This window comes from Amblyomma mixtum, chromosome 2 (genome assembly GCF_055824585.1).
Source record: "Amblyomma mixtum isolate Tamu chromosome 2, ASM5582458v1, whole genome shotgun sequence".
NCBI classification, from domain to species: Eukaryota; Metazoa; Arthropoda; class Arachnida; order Ixodida; family Ixodidae; genus Amblyomma; species Amblyomma mixtum.
The window spans coordinates 96,920,657-96,928,488 of record NC_143013.1 but is presented as its reverse complement, the minus strand read 5'-3'; positions in this window follow the sequence as shown (position 1 = coordinate 96,928,488).

Below are 7,832 nucleotides of genomic sequence, written 5' to 3'. Positions count from 1 at the left end.
TCCTGATGCAAGTATGCTTTGGGCGGATGATGTGATAATGCTTTGCTGATAGTGACGGTACTTAGCTTGGCAGCTTGAAAAGAACAAGGGAGGCAGACCATAGGTTGGCCCTGCATACGTTGTATATGTATCTCTTTGTTTACGTTCATGCAGTTTGCACTGGGTGGTTGTAGCTTCACAGTCAGCTTGCCATTACACACTCTGTTGATGTAGATATGCATAGCTATACAAGGGACCTTCCCTATGGTTTATAGTAACAGTGATTGATGTAAGCACCATCAGCACAATTTGTTATAACTGTAAACACTATGTTATTCTAATAGGCAAAGAAAATTTAATCCTGAGAACCATCAGGATCAAATTCCCTGATGGCTATCTTGGCAGTGCAACAGGCTCTACCAAGAATTTATTCTCTGTGGTCTTGTGATTCCACCTAGCTTGGCCCATGTGAGCCTGGGAGTTGATGCTTTCGAGGACATCTGGGGGGATCCATGATTGAACTGGTACTCTCACTCCTTTGCCTTGTGGAAAGTTAAAGAAATTGTCATAGAACATTAGATGACTTTACTGGTCCAGTTTACAAGGCACTCATGGAATGCATAACCTTTTTTATGCTTTAAGCTGTGTTTAGGGCATCAGCATGTACCGTCAGGGGCAAAAGTAACAGACCTCCCTTGAAATTCCGGCCCGTGTCACTCTGCGTGGGGGCGCCACCAGACAAAATGGTTATGGTGTCGAAACCGGCGCAGTGGGCCCGTTTCGACACCAGAAATGCTTTGTCAGGTGGTGCCCCTACGTATAGTTGCATAGGTCGGAACTTCAAGGAAGGTCTGTTACTTTCGCCACGATGGTACATGCGCGCCATCATGCGAACACTGAGGCGCACGAAGTGAATGGATCTTCTTAGGCAGGCACAGAACAGTATAAGCTCATTCATATAGCCCCCTTCAGAAATCTGGATAATTCGAACTGGCGCAGGCCGGTCTCGCACCGGTTAATTCGAACTAGCTCCCGAGGGAAGGCCGCGTCCAGGAATGACCGGCACGGCAAGTGGTCGTGAAAATAGACCTGCTCAAACCGGATTTGTATCCGTAGTGTGGCCGGCGCCTCTGTCACTTGCGCATAAAGACAGCCAGTTGGTCCCGTCTTCGACGGTAGTCCGACCGCAAAGTTTCGGTTTCGCTTTTAGCTTCCCGCCAACCCGCGGCGACGGCGGCTATCGGCCGCATATCAGCCAGACAACCGTGTACTTGCGCTCCGTTACGGTGGCTGATTATATTCGTTAGAGGTCCCGTTTGCGACAAACGCCGGCGCCCGCCCGTGTCCCGAAAAAGGTGGGTCACCTGCTTTAACGCGATAGGGTTAGGCAGCTCGTATTCCGGAAAACGTGGCGTCGTTGACCGTGAGCGAAAATTCGCCGAAAAATCCCCAGAGAAACAACCTACGCGGTAGGTGGGCCAGCTAGGTCAGATGACCTTGTGTTGTCATCATAACCTTCCCATCAGATTGCGAGCAAACTGCTCACCGTGATAGGGGGCAGTTAGTGATCCGTCGCGCGAGGCTGCTAGGAAGAGCAACCTGAATCGCACAAGTTCTACCGGTGGCAGCGCCTGCCATAGCAGGACAGTGGCGCATCGCTTAAAGGCTGCACCACTGCGCCAGGAGGGGTATGGGGAATCTACGAATGTTAATTAGAGAGTGACAAGTTCCGCATACATGGGTATTATTCCATCAGCTATCGGGTCATACCCTCAAGAGGGAGCTTAGCGTCCCCTACAATTTTAACGCGACAGCGTTAAAGGCCCCGTTCACCAGAAAATGCGGTGTTTGCGTTGTGAGTGAAAAATCGCGAGATTGGATCTGGCAGGGTGTTCCCAGAGAGCAACCTAGGAAGCAGGTGGCCCACCTGGGTCACGTGACGCCTGCGGCGTCATCACGACCTGCCCACCAGATAGTCAGCAAACTGCCTACCCTTGCGGGTGGCAGTTAATAATTTTTGTAGCGTGAGCTACACTGGCCGTATATGAGCAGTTTCGTGTGAGCGTGGCTGATCCAAGCTGCGCATGCGCGAGGAGTGAGTGACGTCACAGCTGCGCAGCTGGTGCGCCGGAGCCGCCACCGCCAGCTGCGCATTCCAGAACCGTGACGCCATAGACCTGGCAGACGGTCCGGCGCGCGTTCCAGAGGGTAGCAGGCGCGCCGCGCCGTGGAGCTGCGCTCACGCTACGCATAACCTGGCATAGCCAAGCTAAGACACTGCTTAATTTTTTGCTCTGGAAGAGCAACCTCTGCCGCACAAGGCCCACCGGTGGGAGCACCTGCCATCGCAGGGCAGTGGCGCATTGCTTAACCGCTGCACCACTGCCCCAGGAGGGATATGAAGTATTTAGGGAGCTGTGTATGTAAAGTAGAGAATGACTTTCTGCATATGTGGAAATAAACCCACTCGCTATCGGAATTAACCACCCGCTATCGCCCTTAAGGTGAAGCTTAAGTGTCCTATCCAATTTTTGTATCGTGACACGGACAGTCGGAGGCCGGCACCTGCCCTCCATGGCAGGTGGCAAAGAAATTCAAATACAATGCAACTGCTACCTTGCCATTGTGGGACTGCGCATCAGCTCATTGGCCAAGAGGTAGCCTCCCGAAGAACTATCAGCAGAAATTAACTTTACGCGAGCTCGGGATGAGCAACCCGTGTCTCACAATCTCCATCGGTGTCTGTGATTGAAACAGGCACCTGCTGGAGCAGTGGCGCATCGCTTAACCGCTGCATTACTGCACCAGGAGTGGTGTGAGGGCTTCCCGCGATCTATGAAAGAAGTACTTCAGCGGGAGGGATCTCTAATGCAATCGCATTGTACTCTTAACGGTAGGTTAAGCGTTGTCACGTCACCTTGTACGTTACCACAACGTGCCCACTGTGGCAGGTGGCAACCGGACCATTGGAGTGAGAGGTACCCGTGTCCTTGTGACGTTATCACAACCCGCCCACTGGGTTCTGAGCAACCCGCTCGTGTGCACCGTGGCCGCTTGGGATTCAAATTGATGATTGGTCGAGAGAGACCACGTGACCTTGGGACGTCGTCACAAAGTGCTCTCGGTGGCAGGTAGAAACCGGTCACGTGACCCTGTGACCTCATCCAATGATTCAGCTGTGTGCGCGAAGCGGATCGGTTGAGTGCTGAGTGAGCGAGAGACCTCGAAACGTACACAAAATGACACAGAGAGAACAAAGTAGCAACAATATGAAGATCTCTACAGTACGTGGTTTGAGCAACCGCTTTCCATGCGGGAGGAGCGGGGTTCGATACCCTGAGCCAGTGATACAATTAGTACGAGCTTTTCCTTGGCCTAATGCTCGGCTTGTTTAGGATGAAATGCTCGAGAAATGGCTCTTTGACCGTACCTTGAAAATGGGCCGTAATTGGCTTTACCGTACAAGGCGGATTTCGGTTCCTCGCGGACAGATTTTCCATCCAGGCAGAGTTAGGTGAGCAAGGGCTTTTACTCCGCTAGCACTTATTGTGGCCATGCCACGCATTTAGCCGTTGTGGGCTGTCTGTTTGTCGGTCTGTCTGTCTGGAGGAGGAGGTAGAAGAGGAAAGGCAGGGAGGTTAACCGGAAGAATAATCGGTTTGCTACCGAGTGGTGAGCACGAGCAGACTACCTACCATGTCAGGCGGCAGCTCAATCGTGAGTGGGACGAGCAACCTGGATCGATCCCAATCCAAGCTCCACCGATGGCAGCATCTGCAATCAAAGGGCAGTAGCGCATCGTTTGACCGCTGCACCACTGTGCCATGAGCGCTAGGAAGACACCCATTGTATCTATTAATCGAGAGAATGACCAATTCCGCACATATGGACATTTTACCCATTATCGCTATCCGAACAACTGCCATCCGTGGACACTGGATGTGTGCATCGGAACCGAAGTGAAATACGAACTGCTGGTGCACTTAATTCGCATCTGGCCTAATTACGCTAATGGAGCATAATTTTTGGTTCTGCATAATCTTTGTAATGATGCGCAAGACATATACGTGAATCGCCACAGAATATTCATCTACGGCTGCTGAATAATTTATAATTTATTTCTTCTCTCAACTGTTTCGGTTTCAACAGCGGAGCGTTGACAGTGGCGGTGAAGGTCAGTGTGACATGTGAGGCACGAAAAAAAAAATGGTACGGTTATAACGCATTTGGTAAACCAAGTAGACGCGTGAAAGCATGTGTTCTGCCTGATTGCTTAGTTCCGACTCGGACGCACAGATCAGGGCTGTGACAAGAGCCCTAAAAGTCGCCGAGCCCCCCCCCCCCTCCAATCTGCTACTTTTGTCGACGAAAATAAAGTTTATCCTCCTCCTGCCTGGTTGGCTCATGTTGTTGCTTTGCTGGGTCGTCGGCACGTCTGGCGACGATATTTGACTGAGGTTAAGCTGATCTGATCTGTTCGCGCCGCAGATGGACGCTGATGAAGTCGACGATGCGCTACACACAGCGCGAGAGAGTGTTGCAGTTTAACACGAGGTTCCACTAAACTCTGGCCATTCCTTGACCGTGAGTATGTGCCATTTGCTCCAGAGGCAACGAAAACATCACGAGGCGTGACCTGTTGCGTTGATAGCGTAGTGCTCTCGTGCAGTGGCTAGTGGAGTTGATCCGTTCGTCCCGCCGCCGGTTCGAATCCGAGGCGCGGCAGTATTTATTTCATTTATTTATTCAAGGTCAGGGCTTCACCGATGAGACGGTCTTCGCAGCTTTGGTCGTGAAGTAGAGCTTTTGCCCTGAAATCTGTGGTATAATCACTCCTTTGTTGTTTTAATTCACTACAACGTTAAAGCGTGCTCAAAGAGCTGAAAAGCAGCCATCATATTTCAATTTTCTTCCTGCCTCACGTGACCTACACTGACCTTTCACGTTGTAGCCATGCACTGCTCGGCTGTTGAAACCGAAACAGGTGAGAGAGAAAATCAACGACTTATTTAGCGGTCATTGGCGAATACCACGTGGTTTTCCATGTGTAGTAATGTGGGAATAGAAAATCTAATCAGTTCTCTTAAGACTTCTTCATCATCTGGCTGTGACCACATAAGCAGTAAACTCCTGAAAAACACTAGTCTAGTCTCAAGCCAGATACTGCACCTAATATTTACACAATCATTAGAATCCGGAGAAATCCCCGACGACTGGAAGATAGCCGAAATCATACCAATCTTTAAGAAAGGTGATCGCACAAATCCTTCTAACTATCGCCCTATTTCTTTAACGAGCATTCCTTCGAAATTACTTGAACATGTTATAGCGTCCAATCTAATGAACCATCTGGATTCAGTTAACTTCTTTTATCCTCACCAACACGGTTTCCGTAAACACTACTGTGAAACGCAATTGGCTGAATTCACACATGACATCCTTCGCTTAATGGACGACAACCTTCAAATCGACGCCATCTTTTTAGATTTTTCAAAGGCCTTCGACCGTGTTCCGCACTCACACCTGCTCACTAAACTTTCTTCCCTAGGCATTCCTGACAACCTTATCACCTGGACTGAGACTTTTCTTAACGGACGCATGCAATTTACCTCGAGCAATGGTTACCACTCACCCTTCACTAATGTTACATCAGGCGTCCCCCAGGGCGCAGGCTTATCACCATTGCTATTCCTAATTTACATAAACGATCTTCCAGTTAACATAAACGCCAAGCTACGACTATTTGCAGACGACTGTGTCATATACAGCCCCATTCGTCATCCCACCGACAGTCACCTCCTGTAAAAAGACATTGATGCAATAGCTACATGGTGCAACCGATGGCTCATGCCCTTAAACCTTGAAAAATGTCAACTCTTGTCATTCTCTCGCAAGCGCACTGTAATCCAGCACACTTACAGCATTAACACGGTTCCGATTGCTCCAACAACATCCTACAAGTACCTTGGTTTGCATCTGACATCGACACTCTCTTGGGTAACTCACGTCCAAACGATATGTCCCGATGCCTCTCGTGTCTTAGGTTATCTCTGGCGAAACCTGAAATCCGCATCTCCAGATGTTAAAAAACTGGCTTATCAAACATTCGTCCGCCCCAAACTTGAATTCGCATCATCTATCTGGCATTCATCTCAAGCATACCTTTCCGCCGAAATCGAGGCCATCCAAAATCGCGCCGTCAGGTTTATCACCTCTGAATATTCCAAAGAAGTTAGTATCACTGCACTCAAACGCTCTCTTTCCCTCCCATCACTTGAATCACGCCGCATAATTTCACGTCTTTGCCTGCTTCATCACTTCTTCCACCATCCAGCTTCAAGACACCCACTTCTAAAATCCCCGATAAGAACTTCAAGTCGCCTCAGCCATAGCCACCCCATAGCTGGTATCAAGACCCGTACATTAGCAATGAATAGTTCATTTTTCCCCAATGCAATAACACTATGGAATGCCCTACCTAACGACATAGTTTTATGCAACGATTCAAAATCTTTTCGCACGGAACTGGCCCGTCATCTTCTGAATAAGCGAATTCCTTGTCATTTTTACCACGTATTGATCACTGACTTTCATCTGTGCTCGCTGCCGCAAGCAAATTTTTTTTCTTTGTATGCTTTCACTGCTCATGTAAACCCTTTATTCTTTTTCTTTATTTTTTTTCTCTTTAGCTTTTGAAGTTTGTTGTGTGTGTTCATTGTGCGTGTGTTTCTTATGCTTATTTTATATGAATTGTAGCCCCCTCCTTATGTAATGCCCTCGGGCATACGAGGGGGTACCCAAAAGAAACCGGACTTATTTTTGTTTGAACTTATTCGTTCACATTTTAAGCACAGACCTTCAATCTCCTTCAAAGTATTCTCCACTTGCAATGATACGCTTGTCGAATCTTTCATTCCATTTTTCAAAACATTGTTTAAATTCATCTTTTGTGATGCTTGACAGTGCCTCCGTCGTTTTTTTCTTCACCTCAGCAACATCAGCGAAACGCTTCCCATTCACCTATTTTTTCATTCTAGGAAACAAAGAAAGTAGCACGGGGCAAGGTCGGGAGAGTATGAGGGTTGAGGAATATGGGTCATGCCATTTTTGGTCCAAAATTGTCGTAGAGACAGGGCTGCGTGAGCAGGGGCATTGCCATGATGGAAAAACCAGTCACCCGACCGCCACAAATCTGGCCGCTTCCACCGCACACTGTTGCCCAATCTTTTCAAAACAACCAAGTAGAAAGCCTGGCTAACTGTCTGACCCTGCGGAACAAATTCTCAATGGACGACCTCTCACGTCGAAAAACAAATCAGCATTGTCTTGAGGTTTGGTTTCACCTGACGAGCTTTCTTGAGGCGAGGTGAATTTGAAGTTTTCCATTGGCATGATTGTTGCTTTGATTCAGGATTCGATTCAGGAACACTTGAGTTGTCCCCATAGCATCGTCCTTGTACGTCTTTCTTAATATTTCAAGAGTTTCCATTCAACTTTTTCCGAGCAAAAATCAGAATTTCACCGGCGCACGCTGTTCACGAAAATCAGCCATTGCAAAAACGACATTCACACAAAACAGTCGTCACTCTAAAACTATGCCTAAACTAGTCTGACCTCCTTCAACGACGGCACTCGGCTTACTGACTCTGAAATGTTCGTTATATGCGCTCCTAGTGGCAAAACGCGGTGCCACCGAAGATTTGTCGACCAAAAAATTTAGTCCGGTTTCTTTTGGGTACCCCCTCGTAATTAAAAAGAAGAAAAGATACGACCAAAATTTGGTGTCTTTCGTTGTTCAAACTGTGATATTTTCTTTACTGCCGATTATTATAGGTGAAGTGATTCTTCATGTG